The 18,302-nt window shown below is 39.4% G+C and overlaps 1 protein-coding gene across 8 annotated transcripts in view; it reads right to left on the bottom strand.

Annotated features, from left to right (window-relative positions):
* Window positions 1-18,302, bottom strand: part of LOC118811813 (neuronal cell adhesion molecule-like) — a 109,671-nt gene that overhangs the window by 51,415 nt on the left and 39,954 nt on the right. For 7 of the 8 annotated variants that reach the window (XM_036576319.1, XM_036576325.1, XM_036576321.1 and 4 more), the window contains exon 2: window positions 9,453-9,514. The gene's annotated coding sequence lies outside the window, so the exon portion shown is untranslated. Of the gene's footprint in view, window positions 1-9,452; window positions 9,515-9,624; window positions 9,907-18,302 lie in introns of those variants that run through there. The other variant, XM_036576317.1, reaches the window with a different exon arrangement.

Raw genomic sequence — 18,302 nt, forward strand, 5'->3', positions numbered from 1 at the left:
ATATATCATCCACACTGTTGAATAAAGTTTTCTGTGTACCAGGATTTGATTTGCTGTCAGGATATTCTGTATTTTTCCATCTGTCAATGTAACCCTGTGTAAATGCAACTGTCAGTATATTCAGCACTGATACTTTAAATTGGGTTAGGTCAGTATGGAAATAAGGAGTGACAGATGCACTTTTATTGAATGACTGTGCCACCTCCTCATTCCTCTGCCGGCTTAAAAGGCTCCACTCTTTCCTAGAAGGCCGTCCCACCTGTTTCTTTCAGAGGTCGCTCTGGAGGTGGTCTGGGTCCTGCTCCCACTTAACAGTCAAACACAGAGTGCATCCCCAGAGCCAGGAAATGCAATCAAAGGCAGTTCAAACCCTCCGAAGCCCAGCTATTGTAACAGAGGGGTCTCCTTCACACAGAGCACAACTATACAGAACAGTGGCAGGCAGCATTCTCTCATTAGTCCTCAGTCATTTCAGCCCTGTACCTATTATCCCTGACCTGCACAAACCAGACTCCCCAACGAAGAGGAGAAGAAAAGAGAGAGAGAGAGAGAGAGAGAGAGAGAGAGAGAGAGAGAGAGAGAGACCAAGAGCGAAAAGAGAAAAAGTGAGACACACACAAAGAGACAGAGTAAAAAAAAGAAAATGTGGAAGAGAAAAGAAAAGACAGAGGGTAAGACAGAGGGAGGGGGAAAGAGAGAGTTGAAAAGAGAGAGAGAAAGAAAGTGTGAGAGAGGGAGAAACAGAGAGAGAGAAAAAGTAGGAAAGAGAGAAAAACAAAGAGACAGTGAAACAAATAGAAAGAGAGAATGTAAGAGAAAGAAAAAAGACAGAGAGGCAGAGTGAAAAAACAATGAGATAAGAGTTCAGAATGGGAGAGAGAAAAAGAGAGAAAGATAGCAAGAAAGAAAGGCAGATATAAAAAGTGTTTCAGAGAGAGACAGGAAAATGTGAAAGAGAAGCAAAAAAGAAAGAGAGACAGTCTGAGAGAGCGAAAGTTCTGAGAATAAGACAGCCTTTCCTCATAACACTGCGGCAGATGTTCAGCAGTATTTCATAGTGCTACACATGCAGAAGGAAAGAATAGATGCACATATTCAGACGTAATGTCAATCAGTTACGTGACTGTGGAGTGTCACTGTGTTTTGTCATGAAATAATCAGATTTCCAGGCTAGGAATCAGGGAGGCTCATGGCAACTCTAGCCACTCCTTAAAGCCCATTCAGATCCTGCAGGTGAATACCAATCCTTTCCCCTCCATCGCTTTCAAAAAGCCCTGGCCATCCAATTTCAGACCCCAACCACCCAAACAATACCTCTTTCAAACTGTGAGAAAATCAAATTGTGCTTTCTGCAGGCCCATGGGTGTGAGGGCCAATCAGTAACGTCCCAGCAGCAGCACCTAATCAGACATGTGGGATTACCAATGCAGTTAATGAGACTCTCCTCAGTCACTGCGTTATTGGGTGGATACATCTGAACATGTGAAAATGATGTGGAATTGTAGAAGGTTAAGCCATAAAAGAAGACATGAATTCACGCATATCCCTTATCACATGCTCATAAATGGTACTTTGGTTGAACAGAGTGAAGATGTAGACAAGTCGTATAACAGGAAGACAATAAACCAGAAGAAATTAATCAAGATCGTCTATACTGGGTAAAGAGCGGGTATGGGAACATGGTTTAAAATTTTGGCTGCCACTGACTGCTGTGAGGTTTGCATTTACGTGTGAGTGGTCTTCAGTGAAATTAGGAGTTCAGAAACTGAGAGCTTGGATACAGGCTGCATTATACAAACTGATAAACCCATCTATGGAACAGAAACATTTTTGCACATTGCAAATGCTAAACCAAAAAGAAATGAATGTTTAACGTGAGCTACAACTACATCTACCTTGCGTGGTAAATTCTAAGACTAGACATTTCTACTGAGATGTTCCTCAGTGCTCTAGCTCTTTACTAACAGAAGGAAGAACATTCGCATTCATATGCAAATCTTTTTCCACACAGTCTGCAGAGAGCAGCAATCCTTGTTTACAATGCACTGAGTAAACACAGATTTCAATTATAAAAACAGCTTCACATACTTTTTAAGTATATCCCCTTTGCCCTTTGATGTCACAGATCTCATTAAAGGAAAGGGAGGTGGGCTAAAAAAGCTGGGCATCACACTAAAACTGAACTGTCGTCACATATTTACACATTTTCAGTCAGAAAGGGTTACTAGAGTTTTAGATCACCTTATGTCATAACTATAAGAATGATCAGAGTGTCCACATACAGGTTTCCAAACAGACTGAAGTAAGCAGTCCACTGACCACAAGGCTTTGTTTGTTTCCACTGGTCAGTTCAGTGACCCTCTCTAATGCGCATCCTCTATAAGCCAATGAACTGTTCACCCAGCCATTTGAGATAATGGACATATCAATGACTGAGGGTTCACTGCCCACTGGAGACTGACCAGCACTCTACAGGCTCATGTGCGTAAGTAACGTTTTGATGGCTTTATGTTTGCAGGTCAACTCACTAATTTTTGGGCATGCGAACCATCTAATAATCACTCACTTTACTCTTGGCATTTTACTAAACTGTTGACATTACAGAAAAGGCTCATAAGAAATGTAAAAAAAGGTAAAAGACCAAAAAGAGTGCCAGTCCAAACCTATTAATTACCAGTAAAAGTATTTTCTTCAATGATTGTAAAAAACTGCAAAATTACAGTCATTTAATCTCTTAGAAATACTGCGTTTTACTGCCGTTCAATAGTTCAACTAGTTCAACTATTCAGACATACAGTATTTTACCATAATAATAACAGTAACAACCATTAAAATAAAGGCAAATGTCTGTAAAATGAAGGTGATAATTTGTTTTGTGAATTTACATTCTGTTTCTGTAAATTAACAACAGCAATGTTAAAATACAGTTTTATGTAGTTATATGTGTGGTTTATTTAAATGTATTTAAACTTCAAAAAATGGGCTGTTTTCCTTTGAAGGCTACATGGTAGCCTTTTTAAAATAAAGGTTTCTAAGTGGTTCTTGGCTTGTTTATATGGTTCTAGGAAAAACATTTAATTGTGCAGAGCCTTTATGCAGAGTTTCATTTGTTTTGTTTTATTTTGTTTTCCCCAATTTAGTCATGGCCAACAACTCTTGCATCTTTTTGCATCTTTTTTAACTGCCACTAACACAGCGTCATTGGACATCTTGAATGCACTTGGAGAACTGACAGTTCTGATACATCAGCTATCAGATGTCTGTGTTGGTTAGCATTGTGCAGGGCAATCACTACCCACCCACAGTCAGGAGACCCTTTGCAATAGTAAACATTACACAGCACAACTTTACCTAACTTTGCTGTGTACCTTTGTCATGAGATCCTTAACTTGCCATTGTAGTCAAGCAGGTAATACTCAAAGAAAAGCTTGTAGACCTTGTCAAGTTTGCTTCTCTCTGAAAATGAAAACTGCTCCTCCAACTGACTCTTTCATGAAAATATTTGGTAAATGGCTTAATAAGGACATACAAATAAGCAAGTCCTCTACAAAAAATACATTATAAAGGAGGTCTTTGTCTACATTCTCTTTCGTAAACATTGCCTCTACAACTTCCTCTGCATAGAATGTGGAAGTGTTAAGGGTCTATAACAATATCTTGAACTGTCAGTCATGGCTGTGGCATCTCCTGGGACTGGGCTTGCGATCTCCTGGTGATAGTGATAGTGCTTCCATAGTTGCACCACTCAGAAGCCCCCTTAAGGGGAAGTTCTTAAAACTTTACAAAGGTTCTTCCCACTTGTACATCTCATTTACAAAAATGACTCTTTAAAGAACCATCCATGGAAAGGTTCTTTCCAAAGAACACTTTTTAGCACCTTTATGTTTAAGGACATAATGGGTTAGTGCATAATGACCTACTCAGATAACCTTTGTTAAAACCTGACAGCTGACCACCCAAAGTGATCTATGTTAACAGTAGGCAGCATAAAGGAAACATTTTAGTGGATTATCCATAGCAAAGCTAAAAATACACACATGCCAAAAGCAGAGACACAGTTTTCATTAGCTTTCAGCAAAATGCCACAACTAAGTGCTGATCGCGTGACAGGCAGAGGACTGTAAAAAAGCTCTAAAAGCCCTGGCATGGACTAGAATTTAAGCAATAAGTCTGATGTTCCCTACAGGCTGTAATCCATCTAACGCTCTGCATTAGCGAGGTCACCGGCAGCATGGCTTGACAGATCTGTGTCTGTGCCTCTGCAGAAATTGAATGAACTGTTACAAGAATGAGGTCAAACCGACTGCACTGGCTATGCTAATGTTATGAACAGAAATTCTACAGGAGGTACATTGAGATGAAACCGACACAGCACACCAGACAAAGAATTAATGAGCTGTTTCACAAATATATACACAGTGGACAGCATCATTACCCCTAAGAAGCAAACGCCTGCACCTAATTGCTGAGATGGTATGTTATTTTTTACGCAGCAGCCCAGTTTGGCTTCAGAACCTCAAACAATAGCCCACACAGAACGCAGCAGAATGCTTTTGTCAGTGTGCAGGCTAGTATACAGTACTGTGCAACAGTCTGAGAGCACTTTTCATTTATTTAATTTCCAGTCTTTCAAAAGTACATACATTTGTCAGGAGATATTTAGGAGATTTAAGATAATCCACTTGCATAAGAAAGAGGAAAGTTGAAGGAAAATGAGTTTGCAAAACTGGAGTTAAAAAAAGTATTAAAACATATAGAGAAAATGGGACTCTTAACAACCATGCAAGACCTGGTAGAGCACCAAAACTGACCAACAGACAGATTTCTGTCCATCCTTCGACTATGAGAAGACAACTCAACAATGAGTCTGAAAGGATGTGTAGTTGTTAAGAAGCCCTTACTGAGAAAAGCTAAATAAACCAAGAAGAAGAACTTCTGCAAATCAAACAAAGCTACTGGTGTTCTCAGAACAGTGGACTGACCACCCAACATCACCGAATGAGTTTGGGTTTACTTGGATCGTGTGAAGCCGAAAATACAACCAATTTCTAAGTCTGAACTTTGGAGTGTGGAAAAACATCCCTGCAGTTTTTTCTCTGAAAAAAAGTCTCCTGAAAAGAATGGAAGCTTCAATGAAAGCAAAGGGTGGAAACACTCAATACTGAAACAGCTGATATCATATTTAGTTTTTGAGGCTTCTGTGTAATTGTCTGTTAAATATATGCTTTCTGTTTTTTTTTAATAATAATACGTTGAAACTTTCAACTGGTCATTAAATAAATGAAAAGTGGTTTCTGACTTTTGTACAGTACTGTACATACATACATAAAAAGAACAAAAATATCAAGACATGGTACATATATTAAGTTTCACCTTTAAAAAAATGTATATTTTATTGGCAGCCTAACAGTGGAAGAAATTAGTTGAACAAAAGGAAAGCAGGGATAACTACTATTTTTCAGATGCACAATGGAGAATCAGCTAGATTGGAATAATGTCAATGCCTGTACTGTAAAGCTTTCACTTCTGTTTTATCACCTCTCTGTGAGGATCAATTATCAAATTAAGCCGTCCACGTTTTACCACATATCTCTATAAAAGGCTACACTGCACTGACACTGTTCTATAAAAATGATATCAGTACACACCTATTACTGGTATTATAATTATGCATGACATAAGACCAAAAAGGTGGGGGTTGAGTGCGGTCAAATGATTTGCAATTATAGTGGACCTCAAGTGTTAGGCAGGATATTACTTCAGATCTGGGAATATACGACATGTGAAATTAAACCTGTGCTGTATGAAGAGGAGCTGGACATAAAGAGCATGATAAGATGAGTAAACTACACAACACCATCTGCTCAACACAGCACTGAGCCAAGAGAAGCAGCCTCCACAACCTTGGATACCATGCAGAAGGATTGGGGTTACATCTCTCCTTCTCTCTCTCTCTCTCTCTCTCTCTCTCTCTCTCTCTCTCTCTCTCACACACACACACAGCAGGCCTGTCACTCTATAGGCTGACACACAGTTTCTCTCCTTGTAGCTACATTTAAGGTTCACTGAGACATCCTGACTTAATAAGCCATCCGTCTAGATCCTCAGGCCTCTTCATTCCTTGCTCAAGCTGGTCAATAGTATTGCCTTTTCTCCTGCAGAGACAAATCTGCCTCTTCACCCTTTGATACTAATCCAGTCAGCATGCACTACGTATTCTTGTAAGATGTATATACACTACATGGTGTTTAAAAAGAACACATTTCTCACTCAAATTTATGTTTGACTTATTATTTAACATGATAGTTTAGGCAAATAAACATTTTTACATTTTCTCCCTTAATGTTGTTGATCAACCAAGACATGTTTAGTATATGACAGTTGCCTCTTTTGTTTTGCCTTGGCAACTAACAAAGAACAGACTAACATGCTCAGTTTATTTAGCTTAGTGGAAACTTCATGCCTAAATCATCACACACTTGTCTCAAACCACACTCAGCTGTTAATAATCTCAAATAAACTTGCTTATGTAGTTTCTGGCACTGTGTGACGTTCCTATATATGTGTGATGATGGGCAAAACTACACACAAAATTCAGGGTGCTAGCCATTCTTTTAGTAGGGATGTAACGATAAGTAAATTCATAATTCTGTTTGGTATGATAGGGCAGTGTCGCAATGTGATAGATTTTTTAATATAGCAAAAAAAAGGAGAGCCTGAAAATCTGGATTGTGTTAATATGTTCACGTCTGCATTCAGTTTACTTGAGCATTTAACATTACAAATGTAAAACTATTTATAATAATACAGTAGCCTGTAGTTAATATATTAGCCCCATATGCTTTTCCTCCCTACTCTTGATTTTGAGGTAAAGTGAAAACAACATTTTCAGAGAAGAGATAGTCTGCCCTCATGGTGGGCTAACTTGTTTCTTTGTTAATATGCTTCTTGCAATATAATTAGTACAGTTTATTTGCAACTGTCTGTTTAATATACTCTTCAATACCTCTGCGTACTGAATTAAGAAAATCATATTTTACAATGCCATATGTTGTACTGTTACAGTAATAGTTTTAGGCTATTTTTAAGTCCCTAAAAACCCCAATTTGGATGTAAATACCCTCAAATTAAGGCTGAAAGTCTGCATTTCAACTCAATTTCAATATGCTGTGGTAGACAGCTAAAACAACAATAACCTTGTCCACGTCCAAATGCGTATGGGCCTGACTTTACTTCTGTCCACAGTTAGATAAGAGTATGTAGATCCAGTGCGAAAATAACAAAGCAAACTCTGGACACCAAACATGTCTTGGCTGATTGACATTTAAAGCAAAGGAGAAATTGTTCAAAATTCTGTTTAATTTCTAGCTGAACTATCTGTTTAAGGAGGAGTGAATGGTTGTGATTCTGTATGTACAGCATCCTCTACATCACCCACACATATTTCTGATGATTATAATTCATGTCATGTCCAGTACAGCCTGTACGGTGTGATCCACTACAAAATCTGAACAAAAAGCTTCACTGGTTTCTGAACTTTTCAAGTCACTTTCTGACTTCAGTGGACATTGGACATTCTGCAGCCTTTGTGAGATTTATTGACTTTGTTCTTTTGGTCAATTTTATTATCAAAAAGTAGCAAATATCCTCGTTTGAGCCTATTCAGTAACACCACCGGCGATTTAAATGCTAAGTAGTCATGTATATTCATGACATTTGTCATAACAATTTCGGAGTAAACAGACCCCTCTCTCATCTTCACCCCCCACTGCTGACAAAACACACAAACAGAACCTGCAGCTGCAGGCAGCTAAGAAAGAATGAGGCACTAGTGAACACAAACTTCAGAAGAACTCATTCTGAATGCTGGACCCAAATCCATTGTTCCTGATGTGTTTCAAAAAGCCGAATCAGATGCAGCCTTTTACTATCTCTCTCTCTCTCTGTCACACACACGCAGACACATACGCATTTCATTGACTTTACCGACTCACAAAAGCAAGTGTTCAATGATGACTGTTGCACAGCAGAATTGACCACTGTGCTTAAAAACATTCAGAGCAGGACAGTCTGTATCCAGTGGCCACATAGCAGAAAGAGAAAGCCACAGTTAATCAATAAGGTTTTTACAGGAAATAGTGCTAGCAGTAGCTCAATACTTCACTGTTTATCTGCAACACTGTCCATCAAAGTCTCAGGACATCTAGCTTTTCAAAATGTTTTAACTAGCGAGCAATGAATAAATAGAAAGCTGTTACATAATATATTTAATGTATATAATATACTAATGTAATGCAGTATATTCTTTATGTAAACTGTGTGTATAACACATACATATACATGTATAGTTTTTACGGACACTTGAGCATCTATTTAGCTGACATTGCACAGAAGTGCACAGTATTTTCATTTGCACTCATTGCATTGTACATACGTTATTATATACACATACCCTTGAATCTTGCAGTTTTTTTTTCTTGCAAAAACTGAAAAGCTGACAAAATCTCTACATTGTGCATAGTGCCATACCCCATGCATTTTACATACAGTACTAATCAGCACTCAAACCTTTCAGGTGTTTAAACCTTTGAGCTGTATGATTTTCAATATGTGCTTTTAACAATAGTTTGGATAAGAAAACTGTAAAATCATAATAAAGTAGGGCTGGTCAATAAGACAATATTTTACTGTAAATTGTCTAAGCATATTGTGGATATATCAGTACTCAAAGAACACTGACTAACTGTGAGTTTCCCAAGAAAGAGAGCATATGTAGTCCTGTTTATTTGGATTTAGTGAAGCATGGCATGAAATGTTGAACAAAAAACTCTGTACACAGTTTTTGAGTGTATCTGTAACATGAGGTGTTTTTCAACACCAGATAAATAAATATCAGAAAGTTGAGATATTATATCTCATTTTATATATGTATCATCAAAATATGTGCAAGTATCTACAAGTATTTCCGCCATATCACCCACCCCTTCCTTCATAGTGAGGAAGAGACATTGGTAAACATCAAGCTGAATGTTGCAAAATATACTCAGTATTCGTTAAAAGCTGATTTATACTCACAAATCCACTGCAGGTACTTTTCTTAACAGCAAAAATCAAACAGTACTAGGAAAATTTCAATGAAACACAAGGTGTCCCCAGTCTTTTGACATAACGCCAACAGCACACTATAGCCAGTGTATCTTGCCTCATTCTCCCATCCATGCATATATAAACAGCCAGACAGTGGAGCTCTTTCAGAATCCACATAATAATCTCCTTTTTTGTCTTTGCCAAGTATGAGATAAGATTCCTCAAACTCTTCAAATATCCCAGATGTTTTCCAAAGTTTCAACATCACACAAATGACTGACATTTCAACCATCAACCAAGCAAACGTCTCAGCAACGCATGGTACACAAAGACAGATATCACTGAACAGCACTGCAATCACTCACCAGGCCTGTCTTCTCTTCTGACTCACACCACCCACACCACAGCAGATCTCAGAATCCAGTACCTGAAATGAGAAGTGAATACATTTTAAACAAACATCAACCTGAATTACAGTTCCATTTGTTGCTCTCTGTGTATCTTGGAACAACCCACAGAATGAGCGGAGCTACGCACCACAGCTAAAAACAAATAAATAAGTCAAAGCATCCACTGCAGTCATGCAGGCCCGATGGCAGTGTGAAATGGACGAACACCAGCGGAGAAGATTCATTTCCTCCTGTGGTCAACCCACTACCGCCCGTCCATTATGAAAATGTCTGAAAGATTGCAGCTCAGTGACTCAGGGCAGCTGCTCAAAATGACAGCAACTCCCTTCAGCATAAGACACCCAGAGCAACGCAGAAGCTGATTGAAAAGCACAATCGCATCTAAATCCAGCAAAGTGTAGCAGCTACAGGAAACAGCCTCTAAGGCCAATACATGAGAGGGAGGGACAGGCACCATCCTTGGAACGGAGAGGAAGATTACTTCCTCTCTCTCTCTCTCTCTCTCTCTCTCTCTCTCTCTCTCTCTCTCTCTCTCTTTCTCTCTCTCCCTCTCTTTCTCTCTCTCTCTCTCTGTACATTAATCTTTTCCCATGACCTAAATGGCATGGAACCCTCTTGTAACATTTGGATTAATTATTTCTCACTTGTAGCTCATTAAAACAAGCAGAGGAATTCTATAGAAGGAATAAATTAATTGGTACCATATTTGTGTTTGTAAATAGAAGATAAGCTATTCTATAAGCATTTGAAATTTAAGAAAAGCTATTGTGCATGGAGAAAAGCCCTCTGCATTTTCACCCTGTTTTTGTCATTATTTGATACGGAAAAAAAGCTGGAAGTGCTGACTTAAACCTGTAGACACAAAGAATAAATCATATTTAAATGTAACACAGAAGTGTCATATCCATAACTATGTAATTCATTGCATAGTTAAGAAATTTAAACAGTATAGTAAAACAAAAGTGACTCAGGGTTAAACTCAGGGTTAAAGGATTAAAGCCACACTCAAGTTACCAGCTCAGAACTGAATTCAATTTTAGAGAGAAAAACAATCATTGACTATCAGTGACATATAGGAACACACTATACAGCTCTGAAAGGCTTGTCTCAACTGCTCCCTTTGAACAGTTGAAAACCAAGTCACAGCAAATGCGACATGTCCCTAAACTAACAAATTAAGAAGTAGCCCCTGAGAACTCATTAAGCCCACAGTCCTAACCGTTAGGGAAGCCATTAAATAACAGGTGGAAAATGTAAATGTGGTGTAAAACAGCAGATCGTCTGCTGTGACTTTTCAGTCCCCCCTGTCCTCTCCCTAGTTGCTGAAGGCTGGCAGCTGGTGGTGCTGACTGATAGCTGCTCTGAGTTTGCTAAAATAAAGCCCGGGTCTCTAAGCATGCCCAACAGCAAAGGCCTTCTAGGCCAGATAGCGAGAACATAAAAACAAGCAAAACTGAGGTCACTCTCACTATATTGTTTTCTCTCTCCTCACTGAAGATGAAGATCTTTCATCACCAGCAGTCAATGACAATTCAATTCACTTCAACAAAGTGTATGTTTAACAAGGTGAAGAGAGCCAGATATGAGCTTGAGCTATTGATTTGCAGTTTGTGTATTAGGACTACAACTTGTGCATTCACACAAGCATCCACTTCTTCTGTTCTAAACAAGCCTCTTGAGCTTCTGTTTGTGCTTCACATTTCCATCATTCTTTCCAAACACTAACAAAAGAAGGCATAATGAGATTCATGACCAAATCCTTTACAGTAATTTTAGGTTAATAAATGACTCGCACGCGAGTTTTCCACAGGCAGCTCTCAGAATGGAAAGTTATTAATCGAAGAATAGGAGTAAAATTAGATCCGGCAAGCAGCACGTCAGCTCATTAGTTCTCTCATATTAAGAAACTCTCATACAATTTGTATGACCTGGTCTGAAAGATAGGCTAATGTGAAATGACTAAAATGAAGTGAAAAGTCAAAACTACTGCAAGCTCAGCATGAACTAGTGCATCTGCCACTGTCAGCAGCACCAAGTGTTGAGCCTTAAGAGAAATTCTTTTGATGTTTTTTTTAATTCCTTTATGATTCAATGGCTGAGATGTAAACAATGTCATTCATGGTGGTCTGATTTGAAATGGTTCCCTGTAGAGAAACTTACTGACTCAGATTTCTTTACAGTGGTGGTGATAGGAACCAGGGGTCACAATGTCTACAATGCAAATTTTATTTACTATCCAAAAACACCAGAGAAGCTACACATGCTACAAGGTAAAACAGGGATAAATCCTAAAAAAAGTTTCTGTAGGAGATACTAAGAGGCTAATAACACCCTGCATGTACCTCTCCACCACAAATGAATTAAAAAAAATATATACTGTCCAAAGGTTATATCAAAACTACTGTCTCAGGCATTGGGCAGTCACAACCATTTTATGTCATTATTTTCTGTGAGGGAGCTTTTACAGTTCCACCACCATTATCAGGTTGGTGAGTCCCAAATCCAACCACTCTAATTGACTTTGTTTACATCTTGACCATTTAATTATGCAGAAATTTTGAAAAATCTTTGAAATTTCCATTTACGTCTAAACTCAAAAGTTGTGGAGCTGTTACCTTTTACTGTAGCGCTGGTATGGAACTCTCCTCCTGGCCTTCAAACGTCACATTAACCCCACATACTCCAGCAGTTGTACCAATGTTATCACTGTGCCTCCATCCACTGTGTGTGGTGCACATGAGACAGACAGCCCGAGAGAGTGAGGGAGCGAGTATGTCGTACACACACTGCCAGGCCTAACCCCCACCCTCCCTCCACTGCGCTCTCACAGCGGGATTAAAACAATCTTTTGTCTCGGCACAATGGGGGTTAAACATTTCCTGGTATCATGTGAACACCAGCACAGTCCTCCAAGTTTTTGGGGACAAATTTGCCTCTGTTCTGAAGCAACATATTTAGCAACAAATTTTCTGGGACACTTCTCACTCTGTGTCATATTTCATTAGAGGATTTTCAGTGAGTTCTTTCTTTTTTGACTTAAAAAGGTGCAAGAAAAAAGTGTAGTAGAAAACAGATATGGGTACAAACAGTGGCAGGTATTAGCAAAGACTGTTCACATGGAAGGAGAAACCAGTCTAAATAACTTTATTATCTGATGAAGGAGGCCAGTGAAAGTTACCAGCAGGGCACAATGCCACTAACAAGTTAAGGAAGTGCCTTGGGCTAGAGAATAGGCTTCCCTTCCCATCAGGGTTTGCCACGACGACCCTGGAGACCCAGCCCATATCAGAGCAGCCAGCCAATGCTGCAGGGAACCCAGCCCTGCAGTTTATTGCCAATTTCTCTTTGGTATTATTGCAGCCATTAAGAGAACTGATTTGAAAAAGGCTTTTGACGTCCGTTAGCTATGGTTGCACGAAGCAACAAAGGAGGGCGAGCTCCCTTTGAAAGTGTCTCTATTCTCCCCGCCTGGCCTGCAATAATACCGCCCTTTACAAAAGCGCACAAACCCGAAACATAATCCTGTACAAAGCACATTGTCCATCACCTAGGACAATGAACGGAGCTCCAAATAACCGGACCCTGTAACCGTGTTTTTTTTACAACTCACTATTGTCTTTCTGCTCTGTAGTTTTCCAGCTCAGGTTTGGTACAGCTATATTGAAGTGGTGGGCGGTTTAGCTTCGGCTCTACATTGCCTTCTTAGGCTGTATCCAGAAGCTGTGCATGAGAAACCGGTTTTAGATCAGCCCAAATGGGCAAAAACACCAGTGTACTTGCTGAAACAAACTCAGACATGGGGTAACATTTCAATTAATATTAATTTTAATTTGACCAATATGGAGAAAAGCAGACAATTCCCTCTCTGATGGCCACAAGCCTACAAGGCATCTATATACCCCACTCACACATACACGTATGACTTTATAAAGCAATGGACAGAATGTATGGACACGTTTTGATTTACCCAAACCCTAGACTGTTGGGGTCTAAAGGCTCGCAAGAGCCCCTATACCTTATAGGGACTATGGACTCTTAGGTGTTTAAGGTTTCTCAGTGGTACATGGAAGGCCATACACGGCAGTCTATACTGTTCCCCAAAGCACAACAGAGCCTGATGGCTGATGCTCTGCTGTTGACACACTGGTGATGATGATGGTGCCCTAGCGTCCATAATTGTTTGTCAAAACAAACCCCATAACATGAGATTAAAATATAGATATGAGTAATATTAAGTTATACGAAAAACATATACGGTAAGTATAACACACATTTTAAATATATGTACATATGAAACGTATATACACATACTAAAATGTGCAGAGGTGTGTTCTTTATAGTAGATGTGTTATTTTCACTTAACAAAACATGGCCGTCCAAACTTTGCACATCCAGATGTACAGACAGCAGATCACGTCACAGTCACAGCTGAACTAACAGGCTAAGCTAAAGCACCTTATTTGCCTGATCACCTTTCAGTGATCAGATTTTTCGAGTTGCATTTCATGGGTACAAAACCAGCGCAGCAAACGTTGCAGACAATTATCCACAAAAAACAAACAAACAAGCCAGATTGAATTAGGCCATAATGAGCACGGCTCTAATCTTCGGCTCACATCACGCCTCATTAAACCTCACAGCAGCTCTTTATTCGGGAAATATTCATTCAGCAGAAAGCGCTGAATGCGTCTCTGACGTTCCTGACAGAGGAGCTGGTGAGATGATGGATAGTGTGAGAGGAGTGGAGGCAGTAATGAGCAGCGTGAGCAGGAGGCCTCACTCAGTGAGAGAGCCGGGGTGACTGAGCAGGTCTGAAGGGCATTATTGCAGCACGCACTGGCTGCGTGTATGAATGGAGGGCGAGGAGAGCTGTTCTGAGGTTCATTCCTCCTGACTCACCCGCTGAGAGAGGCACAAGGCCGGATGACACGTAGTTACACTGAAGCAGATTGTGTCTGAGGAGCGGACTACGTGCGAGTGAGTTGGACTGGCACCTTGTACATTTCCAGGATAAAAATATCCTGACTTTGTAGGAAAAACAGAGTAAAAAAAGGAGTAAATGCATAATGTCTGTACCAGCAAAATGGTCCTGACTTTGCAAAATACCAAATCTGCATATAAAATCTTTTCTTTATGGTTACTGAGGTTAAGGTTGGGGTTAGGTTTACAGTTAGACTTAGAAAAGTCTTATTAAAGAGAGGTAGTTACATATATCCTATACATTTCAAACCTCACATCCTTACATTGTATAAAAACCTATATATGTGTCTGAGTGCTCTCCATTTTTTCTGTCTCAGAGGAGCTGCTCCTATGGCGGGTCTCTATTCAGACTCATGAATGGAGCTGCTTTCTGATTGGCTAAAACACAGAACAAGAGATTGAATGGTCTCAAGTGTGCTGGAGTGGGCCATACAGGGGGCCACAACTCTATCAAGTTTTACTCTCGGCCCTCTGTGCCCACAAAAGCAGCTCTACTCCCAACACCACAGATTGTTGTTTTTCTGTTGTGCGGTTGTCATGGCATACAAACAACGCATGGTTTGTGCAAACATGGCTAATATCCATTAAAGGACCATCGCTCATAGTTCTCCTCTGCTGGGAAGTGCCAGATGTCTGCTCAAAGGCAGCCCTTTATTTGCTTCAGCCACATCAATGAAAGCCTTTTAATGAACCTTGAAATGTCTATTTCAGAGAGTTAATGTGTTTATTTTACAGTATTTACTGATCACCAATGACAATAATATACAGTACCATGCAAAAGTCAGAGACCACCCTTCATTTATTTGACTTTCAATCAAGTACACATTATTCACTTTTTTATTAAAATGTTTCAATGTTTACTCTGTCCACCCTTTCCCTTCATTACAGCTTTGATTCTTTTCAGGAGACTTGCTTTAAGTTTCTCAAAGAAATCTGCAGGGATATTTTTCCACACCTCCTGGTATTTCCTGCTTTTCACAATCCAAGTAAATCTAAATACATTCAGCGATACTGAGATCTGGGGCCATATTCATGAAGCTTATTAGAGCAGGAGTGCTGATCTAGGATCTGTTCCTCTCAGTGAAGCTTTGAGGGGGTTGGACAGAAGTTGGACAGTTGTTCCGCCAACTGCCGATAGCAAAACAACTCTCCACTTAAAGGCGGAAACACTTGCCCCACAGCGAGATGGAAGTCAATGCCGTGGCAGAAATTTTGGGGTGGCATCTGGGTTGGCCAATTCAGGAGGGAACCGGCCACTCCGGCCACCCCCTTAAAATGGAGCATGTTGACAGCTATATGCTTTCAGACCCATAGCGTTGTCTTCTCACAGTTGAAGGATGGACAGAAAACTTTTTTTTCAGATCTGAAGGAAGAGTGGATTTTCTCTTCTCTCTCAAAGCTGAAAGCTTTAAGCTCTGTTTATCTGATGGCAATAGTTTCGGTGGTCCACTAGTTCTTGCACAGTTGTTAGGAGTTATAATTATTTAAACTCTAGTTTTGGAAATTCAAGTTTTTTTTTCATTTATTTTCCTTTGACCTTCCTCTCCCCTGTACAAGTTGATTATCTTATATCTAATTTCCTCAGAAATATCTCTGAAAAGTGAATAACTTCTACTTGGCTGTTTCGACTAAATATTGAAGGGTGGTTTCTGACTTTTGCACAGTACTGCATCTACTAACACTGCTAACCACCGATTACTCCATGTGGTTATGTCTAATCATGAGGCAGTACTTTATACGAGTGCTTCAGCTCACAAATGCTATTAAATTTGACTCTGAGCTCCATAATGTGGGTTAATTTGAAAGGGACTTGGGGAATTCATATCAATGTTCATTTTATCATGATGATTATAGATCAAATGTGGTGTAATACACTTGAGCACCCTTTGAGCCAGAGGAAATACGGATATAATACGCCTTTTATATTAAAAACCTGAATAAGTAAAACTCTAATAAAGCAACAGCATTTTAATGTGGCCATCTACACGCAAAGCCAAGAGAACGATAGTGGTCTTAAAAGATATTTACACGAATTACTACCAAAATCTCAAAGAAAAGATATGGAGGTCAACCAAGCCCCTTTTTGGCTTTTACATCCAAACATTAGAATTGCCCACCCTCTTCTCCTCTTCACTTCACACACACACACACACACACACACACAGACACAAAGAACAACAGCTCAGGCCGGTTTCCATAGCTATGTGTGAGTCCTCTACCAAATCTGTGACAGAAAGGGAGAGCGAGAGAGAAAGAAAGAGAGAGAGAGAGAGAGAGAGAGAGAGAGAGAGAGAGAGAGAGAGAGAGAGAGAGAGACCATAAGAGTTTGTATGTCCCTGGAATTGTGGGTTTACCACCCACAGCTTGTCCTTTCAAAGGGTTAAGAGCTAAAGTCTGTCTGTCTTGTGTATCACCTTAAGGTTAAAGGGACGAATTAGAAATATAGCAAACAAAACACTTATTTTCCTTCGACTGTTGCTTAACATGTTCTCTTTGAATAAGCACATGATACCTGAGCACAAAAATAAATGTTCTTCAGTGGTCCTTGGCTTGGACATATGGTTCTAGGGAAATCTTTGGCATAGAACCTTTGTCATGCAGAGGTTCTTTAAACTTTAAAAAGGTTCTTCACACTCACAACAAAAATGGTTCTAATTGACCACCTATTGAAACATTCTTTAGGGAACCAAAAGTAATTCTTCTATAGCATCACTGCACAAAAAAAACCCTTCCAGCATCTTCATTTGTAAGAGTGTAGGCCCTCCTATCTCCCCACCAGGCCTTTAAGAAATCCGAATACTTCACTAGATCAGTAATCATGTACTCGCAATGACATCGGTAAGGAGGATCCACTGCCTTTCATGTGCTAGTAAACAAGCAGTCTGATGCCACAGAAACCTGGTGCCATGCCAAAAAACGTCAGATGTGTATTCAGATGGTAATGCCACGGGAGACTATCAATGGCATGAGGAGGCTCTTCAGGGGCCATGTGATGCTCTTTGATCCATCTCTGCTATAGAGGGAGAATCTTATACTAAGCTAATTTATGTGGTAACTGCAAAATAACAAAACAGATTTCTGTTCTATCCTCCAACCTGCTGCAGCTGATTCCATTTCATTATTTCATTTTCACCTTCAACATTAGAATAGAGAAAGTTATTGATGCCAAAATAATTCTACAATCATCTACCAGTTTTGAGCCTCAAACTGGACAAAAGCCTGGGGCTAAATATACATGGTTTAAATTATTACACAAAAACATGTACCACCCCTACCACCACATATGGATATATCTCTTGGAAATCCACAGAGAAGTCCAAGACATAGTAATTACTCTCAAACATTCTTGTGTTGGCAGTATCAGAAAAAAAATCCAATTTAAGATGACTTTGCTTTCAAATATCACTGCAGGACTTTGAATGATGTGATGTTTATTCACATTCTGAACATATCACATCATCTCAGGATTTTATGATAATCAACTGAAAATGATGAGTGAATGCACTGCAGGGAAGTTCACAGCGAGCTCTAAATTGATTCAAGGAGCGAAAACAAAAACTGGAAATGAACAGCATTATACTAGAAACAAAAACGCAATGGAAATTGCAAGCATCTTTGACTGTACTGAAACAAAAATGGAACATTAATTTTTCTGTAAAAAAAAAAGTTAAAATCTTTGTTACTGTTTCATTTTTTGTCCACATAGCAGCTTATTATTTATGTTTTTAGGGCAACATCATACCTCACCTTCATTCAAAGCATCCTTTTACAAGATTTATATGGCATGTTGATGGTATTGTGGTATTGTTATGTGGTATTGATGGT

Source organism: Colossoma macropomum, unplaced genomic scaffold (assembly GCF_904425465.1).
Source record: "Colossoma macropomum unplaced genomic scaffold, Colossoma_macropomum, whole genome shotgun sequence".
Classification (NCBI taxonomy): domain Eukaryota; kingdom Metazoa; phylum Chordata; class Actinopteri; order Characiformes; family Serrasalmidae; genus Colossoma; species Colossoma macropomum.